This window comes from Triturus cristatus, chromosome 3_2 (genome assembly GCF_964204655.1).
Source record: "Triturus cristatus chromosome 3_2, aTriCri1.1, whole genome shotgun sequence".
NCBI lineage: Eukaryota > Metazoa > Chordata > Amphibia > Caudata > Salamandridae > Triturus > Triturus cristatus.
The window spans coordinates 310,986,791-311,013,453 of record NC_140584.1 but is presented as its reverse complement, the minus strand read 5'-3'; the positions used below and the strand labels follow the sequence as shown (position 1 = coordinate 311,013,453).

At 44.4% G+C, this 26,663-nt stretch overlaps 1 protein-coding gene and 1 long non-coding RNA gene across 2 annotated transcripts in view; one reads left to right on the top strand and one right to left on the bottom strand.

The window, feature by feature from the left end:
* Window positions 1–26,663, bottom strand: part of LOC146857246 (pancreatic secretory granule membrane major glycoprotein GP2-like) — a 606,316-nt gene that overhangs the window by 515,993 nt on the left and 63,660 nt on the right. The gene's annotated exons all lie outside the window — the stretch shown is intronic.
* LOC146857247 (uncharacterized) overlaps window positions 14,989–26,663 on the top strand; it is a 41,984-nt gene continuing 30,309 nt past the window's right edge. Inside the window, exons 1-2 of the long non-coding RNA XR_014979882.1 lie at window positions 14,989–15,091; window positions 15,229–15,411. This is a non-coding gene — a long non-coding RNA (uncharacterized LOC146857247). The remainder of the gene's footprint in view (window positions 15,092–15,228; window positions 15,412–26,663) is intronic.

Sequence of the window (26,663 nt, the reverse complement as noted above, 5' to 3'; positions counted from 1 at the left end):
CATTCGTGTTATAAATGATCGACAATTCAATGGGCAACGAAAACCGAGATAATCAATTCAGTTCAAAAGTTTAGACCCTTTGACAGAGGTCAGACGCACTTTTGAAAAATAAGGGTACATCAGCTACACCTCTCAATAGCAACAAACGGCGTGAATCTATAATCAAAATCAAAATCAATTCAATTCAGGAATCAATCAATGCTTCGTTTTTTTTTTTATAAACATCAACGCTACATTACCAAAGTCTAGAATGAACGAGGATTCAATCTCGAACCTAACGTCAAGTGCCCACATGTCAGTACTGCAAAAAGTCATGTTTCATTTCCTCGAAAGCAGCAGAGAGATGGAACTTAGATTATCGATATGGGAGAAGTAACCCCTGTCACTATGGTATTGCCTATAGGATCTGTGCAAAGAGTAAGCGATCCTACAGCGGTCACGTCCGGTTTCTTGTTCATTTCTTTTACATTTACTGAGTCATTGCACCGAATCTAGCGAACAACTGAGTGACTCATCAAAAATCAAATTGACTTCATGTCCCAGTAGCAGCTGCTACTTCCATAAATGGAGCACACGACCCCGCCCGAATGGGTGTTTATCTTGGCTGTTCAAGTAACAAGCACGGTCCGCTTTCACTTTCGTCCGTTGTGAAAGCTTTCTTGTCTTTATGGGGCCATGTGTTTGAAACCCATGGCCCCATTAAATAAGAAAGCTTTCACGACGCACGGAAGTCAGACGAGCCCATCCAAATGGGACGGCTTAAAAGGCCAAACGAAAACGTAACTACCAGCACTTTTCCAATGGCTGGCCACCGTTTAGCATAAACGGTGACACCAGCCAATGGAAAAGAGGGGCGAGGCTGAAAGCCCTTTACAGAAAATACTTAAAAACGTTAAATCTCGCCAGCTAGACTGCGCATGTGCGCAGCCCACGCAGGCGAGACCTAAAAAGGAAACCTATCTTAGTGTTTCAGGTCATAAAGGCCAAATGAAGGGAATTTGCAAGAGCGTACTTGAGCAAATGGAACAAGGACACATCTTCATGGGCTACTAGGACATATTCTGCAGATCTCAAAACAGGGCAGCAACATGAATAGAAAATGCACTATTGCTGTACATGTAGCATGGATGACCACAAAGAGGGCTCTTGAGAGTAACTGCACATGGGAGGAGACCTCACGTCACGGGGAGCCCCAAAATCTCTCTGGGTGAAGAAAAATTGCATAGAATTCTCCCCATCCTTCTCCTGCTAAGTTTCCTAAAACTTTTTTAAATTGTTCTTTCTGATGCTTAAGGTGAGCCAGTGGTTGCCAGTGGGGGCACCTATTTTTTGGGTAACGGCCTTTGCTTCCCACATCAGTTATTTCCTGAGTGCAGGAAAGAGAAAAACACACAAATGGGAAAGAAATAGGAAGATATAGACGGTAACACTGTCACAAAGGGAGAAAGCAGGAACCTGCAAGAGCTAGAATAAGGGACAGGGAGTGGCGCAGGGTGGACCAACATTTAATTGCATTGGCCGTGGGCTTCTAAGTAGAGCTTCAGGCATCGGCACACATTCTTTCACAAATTAAACTCTGGCTTCTTTCCAACCTTCTTCCCTGCTTCAAGCTTGAGCTCTCTAGATTTGTGTAAGGAGTTGGAACATTAGACACAGCGCCTTTCACACCAAGACATTGTTTTATTAAGTGCCCATTGGTATGCATGCCAGGATATATCTAGGCACTTCTGGGCTTCATAGGGCACTAAACAAAATAAAGGGAGACCAGGAAGTACAGGGACAAAGGGGCGATCAGGGTCGGGACCTGGAAAGGTACAGATGATGATAAATCAATCAATCGGAATTTGAAGAGCACAACTAATCACCCGTGAGGATATCCAGGAGCTGGGATCTTGCTGCAATCAGTTGAAGAACGAGGTCTTTAACTCCTTTCGGAATTCTGTGAGAGATGATGCTGTTTGGAAGTGGAAGAGAAGATTGTTTCAGGTCTTGGTGGCGAGGTAGGAGAAAGAGTTTACTCCACTGTAGATTCGGCAGATGCGGGGAGTGTAAGCGAGAGAGGTGGATTGCAGGTGTCTGGCGGGTTGGTGGTAGTTCAGGCGGTAGTTGCTCTATGCTGATCCTTGATCATGGAGGGCCTTGTAGGCTTGTGTCAGCATCTTGAATTGCATCATTTCTGGATGTAGAGCCAGTGGAGGTTCCTGAGGCGAGGGGTAATATGGGTCCATGCGGGGCGGTTGATGATGAGACTGGCAGCTGGTTCTAATGAGCTCCCCAGCAGTAGGCTACTGTTTATTATAGGTGTTACAGGTAGTGTTACTTCTTAATCTGGATCCTTTGTTTATCCAGAAACTTATCTTGAACTCCCTCTCATTGAGGTAGAGACCACCCTGATACTATCATCTTTTCAGGGTGGGATGAGGTTGGCTATGATAGGGCATGCCACAAAAGCGTGGTTGAGGCTTCCTCATTCAGTATAATGGGCATTGTTTCTCTTAGGCTCATTTTGTTGCCATTTACCCATTGTTTCTGTCTTTTTTCACATTCTTTGTGTGATTTATCATTAGTTTTAAGGAGGGCATGCAATAATAGTTTAACCTTTTTCTCTCTTTCTGCGGTGCATTGAAAGGTTGTTGTCTCACAACTTTTTTGAACTTTACTATCCAGTCTAAATCAAATTCACAGCTCATATTCTACCAGACAACCTCTCTTTTAACATGACTTAATAGTTGTCTTGTATGCATTGGTCCTTGTTTCGGCGCTTGTACTACTGCAGCAAATTATCAATATCTAATTATCAGTATCTGTTTAATAAGTAAACAAAATTACAATGTACTTTATAACTAAGGAAGAATCAATTAACGGGGAACGTTTTGTGTTATAATTGTAAAGGCATATTCATAGGTCCAGACTCTCAGTTTTGTATGTATGCCAGCATTGCTTCTTCTCTAACTTGATAAACTTTCCAAGTTCACTTCATACAGTTGAAAGATATTTCATGTTCAGCTGAGGCTCCTCCATAAAGGTGGGGGAGCATCGCCCCACTGCTCTCTCAGCAGTGAAACATGAAAAATAAAATGATAATAAAACAGGTTATCGTTTTATTTTTCCTCACTGAGCCGAGTCTGGGGGGGGCAGGGGGGGGGCCATCCTGATGGACACCAGCTGCAGCAGGGAGAAGGATTGGTGGGTACTGCTGCAAGTGCGGATGTCGGTTTTGCCGGCTGTCTTAGGATGCCCAACCTGACATGTGCACTTAGATTTCTCCACCCAAGCTGTGATGCACAGCCAGGTGGAGAACAGGCGCAGGCTCCCAGGCCCTGACTGAGCATCAAATCAGCCCACTCAGACCAATCCCGGCGCTTCTCTCATGCAGCGGGAATAGTTTTACCAGCATGACAGCAACATCTGGATTGGTATAGGGGAGTCCGGGAGTGAATGCATGGACTGCCGAGAGTGGAGAGGAGCACAAGAGCACTGAGGCAGCAACCGGCAGTTAGGTACGATTTTATTTCTTTCCTTTTTTTCTCCCCCCGCGCTGCCACACTACTTTTCTTTCACAGCATCTGCCAATGTTCATGTTTCTTTAAATGTGAGTACACTTTCTCCCTCCATACCAAAAAAGTATATATATTAACTTTGGGAAGGCACCAATTAACATTCTCGGTTTACAGATGAACAATGATATGGATGTACATTTATTTGCAGCAATTTGTTTTTTGATTTAGCACTTAATTAAGCAGGTTTTCCCTCTGGCCTATGTAAATGACAAGTGTAACTGTCATCCAGTTTAAAGTCACTACGTTTGTCGGCCTCAAAATGATTAGAATCTGAGCTGACCATGGATTTCTTACCTATGCCAATTATTTAATGGCACGTTTATCAGCTATGTAATGATAAAAGTTAAGTCGGCCACACCGCTAGCAGTCAAACTCATTATTGTCAAAAGTATGTTGGTGAAAGAAGTTGCACTGTGACCAGTTACAAAGGTGGTTTCAAAACAATAGCAACAGGGCTCTCAAGTTTCATGCACAAGTAGTGCATCGAATCCAGATTTAGTTTCTTTGTATTCTATTTCCTTTGTCTTTTTATTTCATTCATACAGGGCTACAGATACTAGGAGGCAAAGAAAAAAAGTGGTGAGATCCTTAAGCTTCAGAATGCGAAACTTAGATATCTGGAGCAGGCTGATAGCCTCTTAGACACAGGTCCAGGGCTTTAAGTGGGATGAAAAAACTGGCGGGGTCTCAAATGGCTGTGGCCGATATAATTAAAGGGGTGTGGCTTAAAACACGTAAGCTAGCAATCTCTACTTAGCATTAAGTGCTGTCCTACTTGTATTTTGCTGCTTCTTTCTGTCTTTGCATCCAGATATATAAAACAAGTAACATTACACCTACAGTAAGCCAGAACTATTGGCTTTGTCAATGGTTGTTAGTTGCATAAGATAAATAAGCCACAACAATGGCATCTTTGTATAAAATAGTTAAAATGCTTCAGTTCTGAAATGGTGAGACTGTGAAAGATTTGTAATGAGTCACTTTAAAGGTACATGAAAGGCAGTGACGGACGGCACTGCAGGCAAGTTAAGATCCTTTTTTTTACTCGGAGGGTGAGGGCAATAATCGAGAGCCTGAAAGAAACCCGTCTCAGCACCTGCTTTTTAGAACCCGGCCCACTTAAATCCCTACGCAGGCCTATGCTGCCTTGCCCAGACCAACCTCAAAAATACAATGTGATGCAAAAGTGGCAGTTCAGCCATATTGAAAATCCAGTACACACCCAGAGAGCATTATCCCCCTGAGCTGTATTACTGCACAGGAAGTAGTGACCTGCATCCACACACAGATCTCTGCAGCAGGCATATTGACCACTGAGCTATCTTACGGAGCTGCTGAACATAACGTTACAGAGAAATGTCTGCATGTGGCAGATGCAAGAAGAGGATGTGGTCCATCGGCTACGCTGACGACTTTGTTGCTGGATACCAGAGTTCGAACCTCGAGGTCGCATCCACATCCTGTGATTCTGGGCAAATCACTTAATCTCCCCGAGCCTGAATGTGTAATGTAAATACGGTGATATGTATAGCGCTCCAATACCTTCGGGTCGAGTTCGCGCTATATAAATATGCAACAAAAAAAACAACAAATTACCTCTGCCCAGTCTCAGGCTGCAGGCGCTATAATTTGTGAGCGTTTGCATGAAAAGCTGTGATCACAATATGCATAAAGACTCCAGTGGACAAAGATGCCAGGTGAACACTGATACATGGACATGGTGAAAGCGGGCTACAATGTGAGAGAAATCACTAATACTGACGAGCTTAACAAGCAATAAAAATGCAATAGGTCTCGCCTTTCATTAAGTTAAAGCCATTTGCTTTGCTATAGAATACCATTAGCAAAGCAAATGGCTTTAACTTAATCAAAGGCGAGACCTATTGCATTTTCAATGCTTGTTTTTCCAGTGTTGCATGGGCGACACCTCACAGACACCTTGCTAACTTGTGCGTAAAAACAGATGTAGCAACTATTCAATTAAAACTGCCGAGAAGGACAAAGTATACTTCCCACGGATGTGCCTGTTGCCTCAGAGGACCCTGACAAAGAGAATCTGATTTGTCAAGGGACACATTGAACAGTTTCGAGGTGTGCATTGCATAAAATTCCAATTAACACTGGACATCATCCTGAAGCAAAAGAAAACATAGCCCTTCTCAGAATAGGAAATGTGCTAAATTCACACTGCCATTGCACGATAGTGATTGAGTGAAAAGCTGTAGAAGAATGCACTTTCAATGGCTCTACAAAAACAAGAAGTGAATGCAGAATATAATGATCCGAAACGGACATTACATTTTCATACAGTGTCTCTCGAGCAGAGATATGCTGTCATAAAAACCAGAACGGTTTGTGTACCCGTGTAAGATCGGCAGCAGGGGCCTAGGAGTGTGCAAGGAGACGTCCACGAACAAAAACTTGAAATTGGCACAAGAGTCATCCCCCCATCACAAAAATGTGTTCAATTCTCCAGAATCGCACCCCAAGCACAGAAATAAGCCAAAGAAGCGTGTGGAATGTCGCAAAGGGACTCTGAACAGACTGGAATCTATAGTGCATCCAGAAATCTGTCAAAAAAAGATCAGATAAGAGGACAAAAATGAAACAACTAAAAAGGGGAACCTCTTCAGGTCTCACACAAAATATATTTTTTAAAACATTCACAAACGACAGGTCAAATACCCTTTTCCAGCCATACACAACAGTGTAGATATTTACTCCACTAACAGTAAAGTATTTTGGGACCTAATTGAGTGGAAGAAAAGCATCACGGTGATGATATAATTCAGTACAATCTATCAATTTGTCTCCGCTTTGTATGCGTTTTAAGTTAGTGTGTGTTTTAAAATCCAGAAGGTAAATGGTGAGGCATATACATTTTGTGAATGCAAAAGGTCACACAGGATGACAAACGCTAAGTTAATTTATGGTCACCTGGTCCAAGTCATCCTTTTCACCCCCAAATGAGCAAGGGAGTTATTTACTAAAAACTCACATTACAACACTATTATTCAAAAGAAGTACTACCAACTGTATTTACTTAACATAGATGAAAGGTTCTGCTATTCCTTACAGTGCTGGACTGTTCATCAGATTTAGTATGCAAGCCAAGTACCATCAGAGTCTGAGCGCATAACTTGTGTATAAAAATGTTTTTTAAAGGTGTCCGTTTGACCATCAGCGAACATGGGCGAGCCCTGAGGTGAATAATAGTTGGCTTGACCTGCAGGCACCTTGGAGCGAGTTTCTTTTTTCTGGACCCCCAACAAACCTTTCTTCTTAATACCGAAAATGATTGTGGTTGGGAACTGCCTTGGAGCGCAGCCTGCTGCACAGCAGCCAAACACCAGCAGGCGTATGGAATTGCATCTACCTCCATCACAAGCAAGATGCCAATTATTTCATTTCCACGCTCAGGGTTAGTAACTCGACTGCCATCCTAGGGAGGCTCACGTTACCGGATAAAGTTTTTATCGAAAGCCTTCTACTTTTGTCCTGGCTGAGCACAAGTAAGATTATCCGGCTCACATAATAAAGAAAACAAACAAAACAAAACCAGAAGAGAAGCGGAAAACTTAGAGGGCCAGACTTGGAGCACGAATGATATTTACCATGAGGCAGAAAGAATGCGAGAGAAAACAAGACAAGCCCGGCGGAGCGTGGCGCGCGCTTGGCGGGGGCGCGCATTCCAGGCGGGGGAGCGGACCCTTTGAAGTACGATAACAAATGAATTGCATGGCGGCACGATGCACGTGATTGTGCGCGTGCTCGCCATGCAATCCTCTTTTGGGAGCACTTTTGGGAGCCCCTTACTATAGTCTCGCATAGCAATTGCTACGCAATAGCTAGGCGAGACCTAAAAAGCAGCCAATCACCTACTACGAGTGAGCTATTCCTGTCACAGAAAGACTGATGCCTTCCTCAACACCAGACACTGTTCCTCTCCTGCTTCTGAGTAGATGGCAGATACTTACTTTCAGTGACTGTTACCTTATAAATTCCCTGATGCAAGATGACAAGGAGTGCTACCTGATGGGGGTGGTGGGACAGGGTGATGTGAGTTAATTAACAAAACAAAATGTACCTTGGAACACCCGGCTGCTCGCCACTTCCCCTGCGTACTCTTCTTTCTTCCTTTCTGCAGTTCGGCCTGGCAGCAGGACGCACCCGGCACACAGGCTCCCCTGAGCCAATCACAATACTGCAATGCAGCATTGTGAATGGTCTGAGCGCCATGGATGCAGCCTGGTGGAGAACATGCAAAGTGCGCATGAACTGTTTGATCAGCCCAAGAGGATTGGCCAAAGAGTTCATGCGTACTTTGGGAGTGCGAACCACTCCTCCCCTGCTCTGGCCAGCCCCATCCTGCCCCACACTGCACGCAGGCCACTTACTGCATGCAATGGGAAAATTAAATGATAAGCACACGTTATTGTCATTTTATTTGTCATTTTTGCGCAGTAGGGCAACGCTCCTCTGCCTTAGCGGAGGAGCTGCACTGCTCTCGGCAGCTGGAAGCTGGGAGGAGGGAGATGTATCGTGTCTATGTAAACAAGTCTGCCGCGCCCAACGAACATTAACTTTGAAATTAAAAATACTGTAGTGCTCGCAGCAAAAGTCAGTAAAACAGGCAGAGATCATAAATAGTACAAAGAAGCACAGATAACAAAAAGTAGCTTTAAAGCTTAAATACAGCAGAACAAAGAAGCACAGCTACAAAAAAACATGCAGTAGCAGAAAGTGCTTGTTTACAAAGAAAAAAGTAGCTTCAGCAAGAAAGCATTGAATGAACACTCCAAAAGGAAAAGGTACTTGAGCCATGCTGCAGAGAAAACACAAGCACACGAAGGAAGACAAAGGGAGACAAGAAACCAAAAGGAAATCGCTTGCAGTAACCTATGGAAAGCAAAGAAATGAGAGCAACAAGAATGCCAATAACTGCTAACCAATAGAAAGCAAGGAAATGAGAATAACAAGAAAGCCAAACAATGATAAGTAAACGGAGGCCTATAAGCCTCTTTTAATTTTTTTATTTTTTTTTTCAAGACATTTTGCACGTGCTGTGCAGGTTGAACCAAAGATCCCCTAAAGACTGTATTTTTTTCCCCTTAATCAGAAATTAGTTGAAACAGCAAATGATGGACGAAAACACTTTAAAATGTGATTACCGTCTGCCTGAAGACCCCTGACTGATAATTAACATACATAAAGGCAGAACGGCCATGTTATAAATTAATACGGACAATTTCATATAAAGTTCTACTTAATAATCATGTCCGGGCCTTTGCAAAATCTTAAAAATTGAGCTGGTGGCCAGTATTTCTCTCTGAGAAAGGCGGCAACCCTGTGTGCTACAGAAGCTTTTCTTTCTCCAGGGTTTATAGTAGGCCTGAGCAGTGAACTCCGCTCCGTTCACAGAGTTTTCAGAGTTTTTCGTGCTCCGCGAATCTTGTAGAGTTTCAAAAAACTTGCTCTAGTTTTGTCCTAGCTCACGCTCGCCCACGGTAAGTTGGTGAGCGTGGAAAATCCAACGCGAGACCGCTTCTCAGCGAGATTTCTCAACGCTGGTGGCCATGGATGGTCGCTACCGCTTGCGTTGAGAAACCTTCCGTTCGTGTTGAGGAAGCTACTCAAGCTGCAGAAGGAAGCAACACCCTCTTGCGCTGTGCTTAATGTTGTTCACGCTCATTTTACAGCGCGGGACAAACACCAGGTGCTAAAAGTTAGTGCGAACAGCGCGTGGTAACACTCTCCGCTGCTCGCGGAACTCCACGTATCTTGGCAGAGTTTTTTGTCACTGCACGGAATTTCGAGTAGGGGAACTCCATGAACTCCGCCCAGGCCTAGTTTATTGTGACTTACCCTACTAAAGAGGTCTGTAAAAAATTGTGGCAAAATATTTCCTAAAGTGCCATATGTATTATCAGTGGTTAAATAAATCTGAACATTTATCAAAACGTATATAGAAACTTTCTTCAGTCCAATTTTCTATAAGCGCCTTTTATGTTATTCTCATTCATATGTGATGATTGAGTTTCGACTTTGTAAGAGCACAGTAGAAAAGCGATACAAACCTCTAAATCACTGAAGGCATATACCTCGACAAATCATAAAAGTTCATACAGAAATGCTGCTGCTCAATTACAGAGAATACAGAATCAGACAGTTATACTAACAGTGCAGGTCCAGGCCATCAACTGCAATAGTGATAATAGTGCAGAAAGCGTTATCACTAAAGATGGAAGCCTGTAGGTGTGACCTTGGCAACCTGCATTTTGGCTGTTTTGTTTCATCATCGTCTTTTTAAAATCTTTATTACTGGGAGAACTTCCTGTCCCTTGCCAAGATGTTAAAAAGAAGCCTCAAAGCAAACATATTTTTTTGTCTTAAAAATACTCTGTCATTGTAGCCAGTTGCATCAAGGGAACTACTTTGTGTGTCTATGTGCTCCTTGTGAAAGAGCAGAAGGCCGTCACTCACAGTGAAATTAACCAATGACTCAAGCGGGCTGACTAATTGCTCCACGATGTATGCTGTAGTGGGAGGAATAAAAATGCAAGTGACAGACCAGGCCCAGGGTGAAGAGCGAAGGCTGAAAGTCCCTATAACAGCTCTAGGACTAACCGGTGCAGCACGAGTTGCAGGTACTGTCCTTCTGGTACCGCCAGTGATTCGGCTCATATGAAGATAACAAAGTGAGGCTAAGCACCCAACGAGGACCATGCACTGGCCAGGGAGAAGGTATATGTTGGTGTGGGCAGTTCGCAGTTCCCGCTTGTCGTTTTGCAAAATACTCTTCTCAAGCAATAGGTGACAGGCACCCGGTGACTAGAATCATTACAATAGTGACACCTAGTGGTGCAAGAGAACATTTTTGCCGGTGAAGAAATGAAGACAAACTAATTTCAACCAATTTCAGATACATACCACACTGAGATCGTAAAACAAAGGAGGCATGGATACCTACATTCCAAGGGCATGAACAAATCTTTGTTTTACCCATGTTAGGGCCCAATGTACATGCTGGTTATGTGCTTTATTCCGGGGCCTCGGCAGATAGTGCAGCCTTTGAACTTCACACAGGATGCCTGTGCAGTTAAAAGAAGGCTGTGCTTAATACTGGGGCCTATTCATTCAAGTAATGCACGCTGTGCTGTGAAACTAATGCATGCTAACTGCTTTATAATCATGGGGTTGTGCAGGTAAAGTAGCCTATATACTTCATAATGTTACTTATGCAAATAATGCAGGCTTTAAGCTTTCTACCAAAGTATGTGCAGGTAATGTAGACTACACTCTTTTTTCGCAAGTTATTCATGCAACCTCTCAACCTTTTCTCTCCTTTTCTACAGTGAATCCAAAAGGTAAGTCCCTATATTTTAACTGAGATAATTTTTGAAGACGACATCTGTCATTGTGCAAGCAGTGTTTGGAGCTTTGTAAGCTCGCTCCAGATGTTCTGAAACTGCAGATCACAGGGGCCAGAATTCAGAGTGGAGCCATTTGACATTTCTGTGCTGCTCTCGCACCTTTAGTTAGTTATTACTCTTCCTATGTAGGACATTCTGCAATCACAAACTTTACGAACCAAACCCATAGGACTGCTTGTATCAGCTAACGAGCGTTTAAGCTTTACGATTCCGCACCATTTTATTAGGCCCAGGTGACACTTCTGTTATGCAACAGTAATCTCCCATAATTTCTGGAATTATTATAGTATGCTATGTCTCGTGCTGGTACTAGAGGGCTAGACGTAGGAAAGTAATGAATAGCAATTTCCTAATCACAATTTCTAATGTTTGAAAGTCTTTTGAGTTTCATTAGCTATTCGTAGTGGGCCACAGATAGACCTACCTCATGAATATTATTGACGTAGGCCGCAATTTGCGACCCATTAGGAATCGCAGCCATCACAGAGATGTTGGCTTGCTGGAGTCAGCCTGTTTTACTTAAAGGAAAACGGAATGCATTTAAAAATAGTTTTTAAAAAAAAGTTTCTAAGAGTAGGAAGTGATCTGTAGAACCACTGCCTGCCTGCCCTTAAAAAATATTTTACCAACCATTCTTAAAGGGGAAGGGGGCCTTAAATTGCAAATGTTTTGTGGCTGCATTTCAGGCGCAAAACAATACATTCCATTCCAATTTGGAATTTAGAAGGGACGCCCTCAACAAGCCCCTTCCAAATACCAAATCGCAAAATCCAAATTGTGACTTGGTAACAAGTTACAGAATAGCAATTTGGGATTTGTAAATCTCAACAAGCTTTATTCCTGTTTTATACACCCGCTTCTGCAAATCGGGACGTTTGTGACAGGAAAAATGTTTCGTACATCTAGCCCTAAGTGCTTTGCTTGGGATCACTGGATTTTGAGCCGACACGACACTCGAACCTGGTTCCCCAGTTCTAAAGTTGGCAGCTCTGGCCGTAAAGTCACACCCTGTTTAAAGGAAGGTGCAAGCAGAAGCCACAAGAAAGCTCAGCTTGTTATGAGCTCGATGTTCCAGCAGGACCTCGAGCTGGGCCGGGCTTCAGACTCGAGCCTGGCTCGAGTTTTCAGTGGCTCGTCCACCTCCTAGCTAAAAGAGACTCTGGAGCCCTTCTCTCATTTTGCCGGAGCGCCCATCCTTTTACGTCACACCACTGGGTGGCGCTTGCTGTGGCGGTGCTTTCTGCTCAGGCACTAGACCAGAAGCACTTCGCCTCTGTAGCATAGACAACAATCATTTGCAATGCAATAGGTCTCGCAGTTACGAGAGTTTAAGCTATTGGTATTGTAAATAACAATTCCTTTTATTTATGTTTTTAAAAAGAAATCAAAAATAAAAGGCATTGTTATGTGCAATGCCAATAGCTCAAACTTGCGTCAATGCGAGACCTATTGTATTGCACATGCTTGTTTTAGCTTGGGTGTTTTAAGCCACATCCGTGACTCCATTGGTCAGGCCCCATTGTAATCCCACACCCCCCTGAAGTTTATATCCCACATAAAGCCTGGTGAAGACTGATTTGCATATGGCTTGGTCCAAACCGGGGTGGCGTTCTGAGCAAAAAACGATGGATTGAACCCAGTTTTGTGACCCGGTATGACTTTGCATTCTGTCCATCTGTGCTTCATAAATGAACAAGCTCAGCCACGCTTTTAAATTGAGCACGTTTTGTATACAAATTTCCGCTAGGGCCTTGATTGTGGTTGCAGCTTGTCACGGCTGTGGTTTGATTTCCGAATAAAGTTTTTGTCCCAAGAAGGCTAGCCTAATCCCAACACGAAGTTGTCCGACAAGGTGAGTGACGGCCCCGGATCCTTTTATGGGGGGAAGGGGGTAAACTATGGTTACGGCACGGAGCAGGATATTTCGTGTGGCGTAGGGTAACTAATTTTGTTGATTTTGGAGTTTAGGAGAGCTTTATTTATTTATTTATTTATTTAAAGATTTGTAGAGCGCCTGGTGACCCGGAGGCATCCCCGCGCTATAAACCTGTAAGGTTGGCTAAGAGGGGAAAGGGAGAAGAGAACCTTTTTATTTGGGAAAAAGCAGAGTTTTGAGCTGCTTGCGAAAGCGCAGATAGCAGGGTTCCAAACGCAAACTACGGGGGAGCAAATTCCAGTGGGTGGCTGCCTTTACTGAGAAGCGACGACCTCCGGTACGTGCCCTCCTAAACTTGGGGATATTCGCCAGTCGCTCATTGTCCGAGCGCAAAGATCTCAAGGCTTTGTACGGGGTAACCATGTCTCCCAGGATCGAGGGGCCTTGTCCATTGAGGAGCTTGTGCGCGATGCACATAGCCTTGAACTCGATCCTCTCTCGCACTGGCAGCCAATGAAGTGCCTTAAGTGCCGGTCTGGCGGAGGATCTGGAGGGAAGGCCCATCAGCATCCGAGCAGCTGCATTTTTTGGTTCGTTGCAGCTTGCCCAGAGTAGCTTCAGGGGCTCCTAAGTAGACAGCATTACTGTAATCCAGTCGTGCAAGAACCAGTCCTTGAACCAGGAGTTTTCTAGAAGGAGGGGGAAGCAGAGGAAGGATCTTGCGGACTGACCTCATAAGTCCGAAACAGGTTCCAGCTGTTTTGGTAGCTTGGGTTTTCATGGATAGGTCTGGTTCAAGCCAGACCCCCAGACTCTTAATTTCTTTTCTGGGGGCGGGCACCTCACCCATGGTATCGGGCCAAACGGATGGTGGAATTGTTGACCATTTCTTGCCCATCAGCATAACTTCTGTTTTGGACCCGTTGAGTTTGAGTGAAGAGTCGCACATCCAGAGGTGGATTTTCTGGAGGCAGTGCAGAAGATTATCTGGGCATTGGTCTAGGTGTGAGAGCGAGACGACCAGTTGCGTGTCGTCCGCGTAGCTCACAATCTTAATGCCAAAGGGGGCAACTATATCCTCCAAAGGGGCCATGTAGGCATTAAAAAGGGTTGGACTCAGTGAGGAACCCTGGGGAACCCCACTTGTCAGAGGAAGGGAGTCAGAACGGGAGCTGCCATCCCAGACCTGAAACGAGCGACCCGACAGGAATGACTCTAACCAGGCCAGCGCTGTGCCCCCAAGTCCTGCCCTGGCCAGCCGATGGAGCTTTATTACTTTATTTGGTTGGGCAGTGAGCTTGTGTTGGGAAGCCCTGCTGGCTCATTTGCCAGCACCTTAATACAGTTGCCTTGGGTGGTGGGTGTTGCCTGGTAGGAGTTTTGATGCATTGGTATGATTTCTAATAGCCACGATGTTTAATACGGAGGAACCAGTATTAGCCAGGAATGCTTGGCACATGGTTAATTTTGTGAAACAAGTTAATGGGATGTATCTTTGTAGCTGTTGGGAACTAAACCGTCTCGGGGCCAAGCGGGTTGACATGGCTCTGTTCGTGGGAGAGCCGGAGGTTACTTCCGTCCAGCACCGGGTGCTGCTGTCACATTTTGGCAGTTCTGTCCAAGAGAAAGGCGAATAACTGTGCTCATTTACCCGAGGTTGGAGCATTGAAGTGAGTCTCTCTCACTTACCACCATAGAGCCATAGCGATCTGTTGGATTTCAGTGGGTTTCTGATCGGCTTTAGTGCAAAGCAGTAAGTGCTTGACAGATGTCAAACAACGAAGCACCTTCACTGGAAAGAAAACCTGACAACTTTTTGTGACTACAAAGCTAGGCCAGTTCTTAAAATGGATGGTGAGCTTTGGAAGGTTAAACTAATGTGGAACAAGCGGCCGTGCGGCCGCGAAAGTGAAAGTGATCGCGATTGCGATCAAACATCAAAGCGGCCGTGCGGCCGCGAAAGTGAAAGCAAATGGTGTGCAGGCTGCCAAATGGTGCGCGCGCCCGGCGCACCTGCACTGTATTTGGAGGCCTGAAAGCACTCGTTTGCACTTCCAGATCCACCATTTACAAAAGCTCTCGCGAGAGCAGCGCTAAAGCGCTGGCTCAGGCGAGACCTAATGAGGACATGGGACATACCCCAAAACTCCACAGCATAGACTGAGCTATAAGCCCACAAGGAAATTACAGACCATCTAGGAGGCCGGAGTGTATTCGCCCAGGTGTGGAGCATGTGAAGCAGCCCCACGAGCCCTGGTGGTGGGAGGGGGAGGGAAGCTTTCTCGGATACTGCTGATTTGTGGGATGGCTGAGGGGCTACAGCTGTATGGTGGTAACGCTTGCTGTTCTCTTGACACAGGCTTGCTGTGCTCGGACTGCACCAGTGGCCATCAGTGCAATGCCGGCCCATGCCTGTGCAACACGGAGGGCAGCGGAAGCGGCGCCGGGGACTCCTGCATCGACGACAGCCATTGTGGAAGCACTCCTGCACCCTGCTGCGCTAACAGCTACCAGTTCAACAGCGCCACCAAGTGCTGTAAAGGTGAGAGCCTGACACTGCTGTTACCCGGAGCTGCATGTGGGAGAACCCACAGCCCACCGAAGCATGCCTTATTACTGCAGCCAGAAGCGGCGGTATCGTTTCCGGAGTTAGGCTGTCCTGGGAATGGGACTATATGAGAACTGGGCACGAGCGTTGGAAGGGGACACAAAGCTTTTCTGCATGTTCTTGCACGCGGAGCACAAACAACACAAACTCCCTGAATTAGTGCTAATTGATATAACCATGTGCATGAGTGTGAAAACCTTTGTGCCCGTTATTTCCCAACTTCAGCACAAAACACTTAGTTAGGCACAACAACTTGGCGCCAGTCTTATACAAAATGAAGTTGTTCCATAGCATTTAAGCACCAGTTTAGCCACTCTACTCTAATGGAGGCCTAGGGAGTGAATATTTTGAGGGGGGAGCTCATCATTGGTGTGTGAGGTATTACCACCAAATTTCTTATGGTGGTAATCCATCACAGTATTTCTGGGATAGAATACTGTATTATTGCACATTTAGTCTCTCCTTAAAGAATACTATAGACAGAGGATATCAATTTTTTATGCAAGTTGGAATTAATAGCATTCGGCTACCAATATGTTATGGAGGCCAGTCTTCCATCCTCTACTGCCAATTTCAAATCTAAAAACAACACGGTAGGTGTAGGTGATCTGTAAGTGCCAATCATTTGTATTTACAATTCTAATATACTCTTCTAATCCTGATTAAACCCATCACGTAGCCATCGCAGGCCACCAATGTATCTCACCAAACACAGGACATGCTATGGCAATTCTCATTTCTTTTATGCCAACCAGTTTTCTCCACCAACTTCCCCGGGCACAGGTTTGCATGTGGGGGCAAAATACATATCCCCACAGCACAGCAATCTTATGTGTCTAGAGCAGTGGTTCCTAATTTGTGCGCCGTGGCTCTCTGGTGCGCCGTCAAACCTAGCCAGGGGAGCCGCGCACCAAGCACTTTAATGCATTTCATGTTGAAGGGTTTGTTGGCTTCAGTTAATCTAATTAGACTTAAAAGCATGGTGTTGATGATTTGTAAGTGACATGCCTGAAGCTGGAAACGTAGTGCTTAATTGATGGCATTTCTAGCGAGATAGCCTCCATATTTTACTGGATCCTCAAGTTCCAACACTCCTAAATTAAGTGGAAGACGCCTGATTTATTTTGTTAGACTCATTTATAGTTTCGCTTTTTTGCAAATGCATTTTACACCAATGCAAGTTATCAGGAAAGTTAACTTGTCCTGACTCTCAAACACACTAAGGGCCTAATTACAATATCGGGATAACACCGATGTGGATTGGAAACCGATGAACCTTAGGTCGGAGGTTCCGACTGCAGTATTCAGAAGGGACCGCCCATAGGGTGTTTGCAAACATCCATTTGTCAATGGAAGCTTGTACTGCGGGCAGAAAAGGCCCGCAGCATAAGCTTCCATTGACAAATGGAGGTTTGTAAACATTCATGCACTGTGTGGCAGGCACCATGTGGTGCCTGCTACATTGTGCAGGGATGTTTAGGGAGGCACCATAGGTGCCCCCAGGCCACAATGCTTAGGGCTAGGGAGAAGGAGGCCCTGCTAGGGGCCCCCAGTGTCGCTTTCCGACAGCCTTTTTATGCCGGAAAGGCCGACATGGATTGGCTGTTGGAACCCGACATCATAATCCCGACGACAGAGCTGCCGTCACTAAAGAAATATGCGGTCTGCCAGAATGCGTTGGACGGTCCCTTTGCCTGCTGCCACGACCACACACATTGTAATGCATCGGTCAGACCGCAGGAGCAGATGGCGGTCGGACCGCAACCGATGAGCCATCAGTTGCGGTCCGACCGCCATTAACATCGGGCCCCAAGTGTTATTAAGTAGTGACATGTGTACTTGAACCATAGGGACTTCCAGTGCACATTTCTTCCAGTATACACACATTTCCAGTCAGGCATGCTCTCTCTGTGAGCACAGGGAAGTAAAACACCCTATACGGCATACTGCCATCATTTAGAAGCAAGAAATAATACGTAAAAAAAAAAAGAATCAGAGGAATTTATTTGACTTGCATTGAATTGGCTGCAATTTTAGGGAGGAGACAGCTAAAATAAAGCTGTATTTCGTTTAAAAAGCGTGAGTCACCCTACTGAGACAGGTGTGTTGGCACGTATGACATAGGTAGAAATGGAGGTGCATGCAAATATTCAAACGCAGAAACACTTTGGCAATGGGGACAACATACATAGGGGTGCTATCTAATACTGTAAGTGGGATAAAAAAGTTTGAAAGGGTTCTCTAAAAAAGGCATTTATTTTCAGGGAGGCAAATGGAAGTACTGCCGGGGCCGGGATTACACCCATCCCACCCTCCCAAAAAAATGTAACATAGTGGGGAGCCACGGCCAATAGACAATACATCTAGGGAGCTGCGGGTCAAAAAAGTTTGGGAACCACTGGCCTAGAGGTGGTGTTTTTCACCACACATAAAATTATCATGATTCATATATAAATTCTGTAATTTACAACATTCCATTCTGTCTATATTAAGAGAATTATCGAATATTTTATTGAAGCTCTCTTTACCTCACCACGTCTGTCATTTGCATGACCTAGAAAGTTAAAAATTGATATAACATAATAGAGAAAATGTGTAATGAGATTCCCATGGCATAAAACATGGGTTTTGTAACATATATATATATATGTTAGTTACGTTTCTCGGGGGCTGATTAAAAAAATCCACAAAATCAATACATTTTCTATCTAATTGACTTTAGTCAGTGGGACTTTATTGGCATGGGCATCAACAGTGCAACTCTATTTGCATAAATAACAGGCACAGCACAGGTCATAGATGTGCAAGCTTCCACCGATACTGAACAGGTACATTAAAGGGAAGAGTGGTGAACACATGCCTTCAATTTCTACATGTTGAGGACTTTGTCAAGTAATGAAACATCCAAAATAAGTTTCATTGGAGTGTTGGTTTCTTGAATGTATCAGGGAAGGTACCCAAAGAGTTGTAAAAGGGAAGGATCAGGGAAAGGTGCTCTTTAAAGTCAGCATTAACTGAACAAGTCAGACAGTAGCAAAAAGGTTATTTTTTAATGTCCAAACATACAATAAACATTCGCAATTACAACAGGCATGTAGCCAAAAGAACCAGGAAGCGAACAAAGCATCACAGACTGGACATTGTGAACATAATTTGGTGAAAGGGTGAGGGGCACAGAGGAATGTAAAACCAAACAGGTACAGTACATAGAACACAACAAAAAGGGGGTTCGAATCTACTTGTGAAAGATATTGTTGCTAATTTCTCATAAAAAAATTCCCCCAAAAAACAATGATCCATTTTCAAAATGTTCTTACACTAGTTGTTTTTGTCAATATAAGGTATGTTTTAAGTAAACAAATATAAAATGAATTGTATAAAAACAAGCACATTAGTGACTCTTAAACCATTTTCCTCTAAAGAGTTGGTGAGCAAATTAGAACAAGACAGAAATGGGACGTGTTCCCAAAATTTGCAGATGTCCTGTATGTTTGCTCTTGGTTGCCCTCCCTCATTTAGAGGTCAGGGTCATGCAGTTTTCTCGATGGGGATCAGCTGTCGGGCCCACCCTTCCACCCTTAGAAAACCACTTGCAGTGGCTAGAGGAAGGTGGCAATAACACTGGAGGGAACCCCTATTTATGGTGGCCCTTCCCTAATCTTTTTTACTTCTGTCCATTCTGTATGGGATAGCCCTATCATATGTAAGGTCAAGGGCAGAAAAAAATCCAGAATCATCCCATAAACACTCGGCCTTTGAACAATTAGTTATCTTTTTTTCTTGAAAAAAGATCCTGCTTTATGGGGTTTATCTTTGGAATATAAGTTTTGAGATGTCTGATGTACTAGTGGACAAGGCGGGACTGGGCGTACCGGGCATCAGGCGTTTCCCCAGGAGGCTAGAAGGGTGGGAAGGCCAGTTTTGTTACTGGGGGTTGGTTGCGTAGCAGTGCATCGGTTTTAAAAGCACTACATGCAGAGTTTCTTGTATAGCCAGCACTTTTCGTGCAACAATAAGTGTCAACATAATTTTTGTGATTAATATACCTCCGGGAGGGAGATCAGAGTTTTGTCTAGTGACAGCTTTGACTCATCTAAGGTGGTGCAGAGGGTTAATATGCCTGCTTCAAAGAACGTGAACCATGCAAATCACAGAGCAGTATTTTATGGGCTTAGCTCAGTGGGTTACTGCTTTTGTCACTAAGATCCTGTTGTCATTGTGCAGTTCATAAGTTACAATCATAATCGAGCTCAATGAGCTATGAACGGCCATCAACGAGCTGCATGCAAACTGCATGGTGCAGGTTAGAAAGGTATGTTTTTTCCCAGTCTTTTATTATCCCAATGTTGCTAAAAAGGTATTTTTTGAGTAAATATAAATGCTTATTAGTAAAGTCAACCCTAACTACTGTGTTACGGTCTGAATCCTAAGTTTGTGCTTCTCCAGACCAAGCACTCTTACAAATTGCATACCAGCACCCACGGTACGTGCAGGTAACAGTGGTGGGCCAGTGGGGCCGGGTATGGAGCGATTTCGAGGGAGGATGTCGAGGGAAAATTCAATAAAAAATTAATTTTCCCTCTGCACCATCCCTCGATATCCTCCCTTACCCAGCCCCACTGCCCCACCGCCCCACCGCTGTTACCTGCGCGTACCACAGCTGCATACCAATATGGATGACAAGTGAATTCTATACTTTCTAGCCCCCTTTGTCTTATGTAACATTTTCTATACACTGATTTACACACATATGATTAATTTTCTCTTTAAGTGTGCATGATGTAAAGTGTTCCAATACCCTACACTGGTATGAGAGGAGCTATAAAACAAATAAAATACATTTGAGAGAGGGGCTATAAACAGATGAGAGGCTGTTGGAGGGTGGTAGTGAGGGAATCATTGAAGAGCTTCAACAAAGTTGTATCCCGGGGGGCCTTCAGATCATCATTACTATGCTTTAAAAGCTAATACAGTTGAATATATAATGAGAATGGAATCGGGTAAGATGGATGGAAGTCACCCAAGAAAAATATGAGCAGTAAAAAAAGACCAACCCGCAAAGCACAGGGGAATTGCTGATTTCGCTGGCTGCCTGGAAAACCATGTTAGTCGACTAAAAAAGATTTATTAGATAAAACGAATGGCCATGCCTGCTCTACCAACGCTCGGCCAAAAATAGGTGGTAAAACAGCACTCTCAAACATCAGAAGCGGGCACTAAAAGCAGTGAAGGCAAAGCAACACTCAGAAGCACAAGCGCCCGGATCTCATTTGCCTACATTCACTGAGCTTAAGCGAGAGTATAGGAAACCAATTTGGGAGACAAAGTGTGCAAGGAACGAACAATAATGGATTGAACTTCTACAAGCCTCTAAAGTCTAAACCAAAGAAGAACAAAACCATGTGAGCCCTGATCAGTCAGGTAGAGCATGGCCCCTCCTGCACTGCTGGCAGCAACTTTCCACAACAAGCCTGGCTTGCTCATATTGGGACTTTATATCGCAGTAAAGACCACAATTAATAGGAGCGACATTACAAGTCTTTCCTTCACCCAGTTCATCACTGTAGCGTAAATAAAGAACATTATCGTAGACAGGGCACCGGGTACGAACAAGGGACTAATGCCACCCATTTCGAGGCCTAAAACAAGGTTGTGTGCGTGCCCCTACATTGTTCAACTTCTTCATTTCAGATCTGAGTAAAGCATTGAATGAGGCACATTAAAACCCCCTAAAATTGTGACAGCATTCGCTGATATCACTCCAATCTTCAGACGATATAGTCCTCATGAATTTAACCCCTATTGGCCTGCAAAACTTGTTGAACACGCTGGATCTCCACTGTTCAATAAACCAGATGAGAGTTAATCTAGACCAAATGAAAATAGTCATTTTTGGAAATGGTCATAAAAAGAAGGGAAAATGGTACCTGGAAGGTAATCCAGTAGAAAAGAGTGCAAGCTACAAATATCTTGGGGTGTCGCTCCATGAGCGCCATTCTCCCAGGCTCCAACTAAATACACTAAAGCCTCGCCTTGCTTCACTTATTGCCACCTTTCAAAAACTGCAAAGTAAATTCCCCACGCCAACTTGGAAACCAATCCTGGCAGCAATTAAAGCAAAACTGATCTCAGTGCTATCTTATGGATCAGTAGTATTCCCGGAAAAGCTAAGTCTATTTCTGGACAACACTTAGAGCAAAGTCTTACACCCCATATTCCACCTCCCACGGAATACGTCAACCGCACAAATTTGCTTACAATTCAGGGTACAAGAGCAAGGGCTAGTACAACAAAGCATCCTTTTCAAGTACCTGACATGCTTATGAATGGGCCCCCTAAATAAATGAAAAAGCACTCACTTGGAAAGTGATTCAAGCTAACAGTCAAACGAACTTTTGGGCCCATGCTAGAAGAGAGGCTTTAGAAGCACTGGACTCCCAACACCTTTGGAAAGCACACTTACCTCATAATCATATATTAATAGTGTCAATGTGTGCTGACATCGATGACATCTCAAGCACACCCACGTGAAGCGGCCCTATAGACAATAGAACGTGACTCTAAACAGTATAGCACCCATTACATTCTCTATTATCAAGGCTACAAAGCTCATATATTGTCAGCCATAGTCAATTCTACTTCTATTGTTAATGGTATAGCAGTGAGTATATTCATACTCACAGTCACTAGTGGCAAGTGTGGCTTGTAAACTATTGATCATCTCCATATAGTCAGTAAGGAGGAGGAACTTCTTTTGAGGTAATATCTAACAAATCTTTATCCTGAGGAAGGCCAATGACCCACAGTGGCAACAATATGGCTGAAACATGTCGATATTAGCAGATAGGGAGACAGGGATCTAGTTTCCAGAGTGTACCTCGGTTTCAAGATTTTAACCCTGCCAAGGCGGGGCCATAATAAAATTGAGAGGGTTTTATTTTTACTTTTTCCGCACATTTTTTAACCCCTTTTGAGTTTTATAAAAAGTACAGCGCTCCACCATGAGTGTATGTCTGCGCCATGGTGTGCCAGCGGCCCTATGATGAAGCACACCACTATCTAGTGGGTGAGGTCAATTTTAAGAACCCAAAGGGTTTTCCAGGAATATTCTCCTCCCCCGTGTTGTATTTAATGGTATCACTTTCCCTTTGTGTGTGTTTAGACATGTCTCACTCTGCCTGATGGAGGCAGTGGTCTCTCTCAAAATAATGTGATGTTTAAAACCGTTACATTTGTTCATATGTGTTAATATTCCCACTAAAATGTCTTGATGTTTTACAGGGAGTTTACAAACATACTTACCTGGCACAAATTGTCTTTGTTCTTCACTACTCACCCACCAGTATTCTTTAGACTGGACAACATAAACTAGGGTATTGACCTTTGGATCAATCTTTATTCCCATCTTCTCCTGATGAGTCTATGATTGCTTTCCCCCTAGTCTGCAAAATAATTTTTTCCCTTGATACGCCTGCTCTGAAAATGAATATCTGGCCCAAAATGCCTTAATAGATTAATCCTGTGTCCAGCGTAGCCACCAGCAGGACATCAGCTTTACACAGCTTTCTGTCTTCCCACAATTCATCCACCAAAGCATTTCCTAAACTTTATACCATGTGTATAAGTCAATCATAAGATAAATCTTTTCTATCAATGTTTACTATGCCTGTTGGCTAAACCCCCTGCTTGTGATGAGTTTCAGTTAAGCTCAGCACAGAAATGGAGTTAATGCACTGGGAATCATTATCCACCTCTTCAGTCACCGACTTGACTGTGCTTATATTCTTACTGACTCTTCCAAAATGGCCCCTCTCCTTCCACATCACACAGTTTTATCAATTGAAGAACAGCTCTTAAAATTCCCTACACGAGTTAGGTGTAGACTTTCTTCTTTCAGATTGCTTCTTCGCTTTGTTCTTACCTCCCCATCACTGAATAAACTTTTTCCCATACCTTAACTCCAACTGCTTAATAGCATATGAAAACTCATCAGTTGTCTCTGCATTCAGCAATACAGGTAATTTCTTAAATTATGTTAACCCAAAAATCTGAAACAGTGATTGAGTATGAATAATCCTCTTTGAGGTGTACACTCGTTACCCTCCAACACCGCAAAATACGCTAAAAAGTACACATTGTACCATATATCTCAATTCGTGCGTGATTCACCAATATTTTGCATGAAAGAGGTGGAGAAACTATTCTAGACCTGGTAAATTAAAAAAATAAAACTGGTAACTATAGTCTGGTAGTGTTTAGTGTTTCAAAGTAAATGAATTTCCGAAACAAGAACTGTGATCAGTATGGAGAGTCACTCATAGGAACACGCTTACGAAAAGTCTGACCCCCTTAACTGCCAAGATAGTTTGTAACTTTAAAATCTTGTAGGGCAAAAATACATCTAAAATGTCACCTTAACACTTCCAATAATACTGGTAACAAATTCACGAAAGTGTGCGTCGTCGAATTTCAGTAATGCACATTCCAGAAAAAATATCTCCCCACGATCGTTGGTAGAGTCTTCCAATGATGCACGTTTCCTCAAATCATAATGGCTGCTGACAGCATGCAAGTGAAATGATGAAATGCATTAGATGCCCAAAGCAATATGTCAACCGATAGACATTATGCATCCAGACATGGTAGCGTAATCCTCGAGCAGTTGACGCTGACATGTTACCAACAAACTCTGGCTTCAATGATGTCTGTTAACTAGCAAGGGGAAACCCCAGGGGTTAGGGTGTAGGTAAGGGCTCCTCGTCGATTGTTGGCACCAACCTGCTACACTGACTGTGATCGGCCTCCAGGTCCCATTTGTTCTATTTACCGCCAGTGTTGCAATGGAAAGATATGACATGGAGGAGCCTTGATGTCCATGGTATTTATTCAGAAGATAAAGGTTCTCAGAAGGTGCTGAAGGAGTGCATACTGACATGTCACATGCCATCACATAACTGATATCCCACTTGAATGCTAACATTCTACCACCACCATGCTCCACTCTGAGGCAGTGAACACTGTGACCAGAACCAACAAGCCACACTACCACATTTCGCATGTGAACCATGCCCATGCTAAATGCCTGAAATTGCATCCATTAAGGTTTCAAATTATTGTCAAATCATCATATTTCCTGACAGTCAGGATGAAAATGCACACAACTGTGATGCTTACGCAAAATATCACTGAAAGACCCTAAAAATAAAAGTTCCCCACAAAAACAAAATAGCCTCCAAAATATGATTGTGATAGTTAGTGATCCAAAAGATACCTTGATGAAGAGCCTTGGCGGCCGAGGAGAGCGATCTTGCATGTCGCTTTAATTTGAGCTGAGTCTCTTTTTAAAAAAGTTATTTTAAATTGCACTCACTGATTGGTTTTACTTGTTTTAACCTGATACTGCCACTTTGCACTCACCGAGCCTGACAACGCTTGTCCCTGCTCGCTCCCCGTTCCATCGCGGACTTCCATTTGAGTGGAGGGAGTAGAAGCGGGGTGGAGGCGGAGCTCAGAACGAGCTTCCGGGTCTCCCTACAATTAAGCCGCATTCCAGCCCAGACGCGTTGCGGATGCGCACAGCGGGCACGCCGCTGGTGCGCCAAAGGCAAGCCCATCTGTGCCCGTCCGGGACCAGGGGCAAGAACCCCTGCCTCCCCCTCCTTTGGTAGACTTGTCTATTCACGCCATGATTTATTAAGGTTAGGGTAGCCTATTAATAAGAAATGTCAGCATACAATAGCCACATTGCACAAGGAGCCCAGGTGCACTCAGTGCACCTTTAGCTTTTACTTGTTTTAACCTAATACTGCCACTTTGCACTCACCGAGCCTGACAACGCTTGTCCCCGCTCGCTCCCCATTCCACCGCGGTCTTCCATTTGAGTGGAGGGAGTAGAGGCGGGGCGGGGCGGAGCCGGAGCTCAGAAAGAGCTTCCGGGTCTCCCAACACATAAGCCGCATTCCAGCACGGACGCGCTGCGGCTGAGGAGATCGATCTAGCATGTTACTTTACTTTGAGCTGAGTCTCTTTTTTAAAGTTATTTTAAGTTGCATTCACTGATTGGTTTTACTTGTTTTAACCTAATACTGCCACTTTGCACTCACCGAGCCTGACAACGCTTGTCCCTGCTCGCTCCCCGTTCCCCGTTCCACCGCGGTCTTCCTTTTGAGTGGAGGGAGTAGAGGCGGGGCAGGGTGGAGGCAGAGCTCAGAACGAGCTTCCAGGCCTCCCAACAAATAAGCCGCATTACAGACCGGACGCGCTGCGCCTGAGGAGATCAATCTTTCATGTCGCTTTACTTTGAGCTGAGTCTCTTTTTAAAAGTTATGTTAAATTGCATTCACTGATTGGTTTTACTTGTTTTAACCTAATACTGCCACTTTGCACTCACCGAGCCTGACAACGCTTGTCCCCGCTCGCTCCCCATTCCACTGCTGTCTTCCGTTTGAGTGGAGGGAGTAGAGGCGGGGCGGAGGCGGAGCTCAGAACGAGCTTTCGGGTCTCCCAACACATAAGCCTCATGTCAGCACAAACGTGCAGCGGGCACGTTGCTGGTGCGCCAAAGGCACGCCTAAGGCAAGCCCGTCTGCGCCCGTTCGCGCCCGGCCGGGACAAGGGGCCAGAAACCCTGCCCCCCCCCCTCCTTTGGTAGAATTGTCTACTCACGCCATGATTTATTAAGGTTAGAGAAGCCTATTAATAAGAACTGTCCACATACAATGGCCCCATTGCACAAGGAGCCCAGGTGCACTCAGTGCACCTTTAGCTTCCGCCCGCTCCCGGAAACACCACCAGCGGTCCAACACAACCAAACATTTAAAATGAACTGTAGATCCCTACCAAAACACTCCCTGGTGATCAAGATGCTCCTGAAAGATGAGGACCCAGACGTACTATTTTTGACAGAAACTTGGCTACACAATAAATCTGAACCTGATCTGGTACAAGCTCTGCCCGCTGGCTTTACGATCCAGCGGAATGACCGTGATAAAAGGAAAGGCGGAGGCGTTGCTATAATTCACAAAAACTCTCTTAAATGTAGGGTTGAACCCAACGTAATTCTGGACTGCGAAAGTCTCTTTTTTAGCATCATTCTGGAGTTCTCATTTAAAGCAGCCAAGGTGGGTGCGGCCAATTTCTCAAATCTCTTCCTGAGGTCGCGGCCACATTAGTGGGCATGTCCCCCA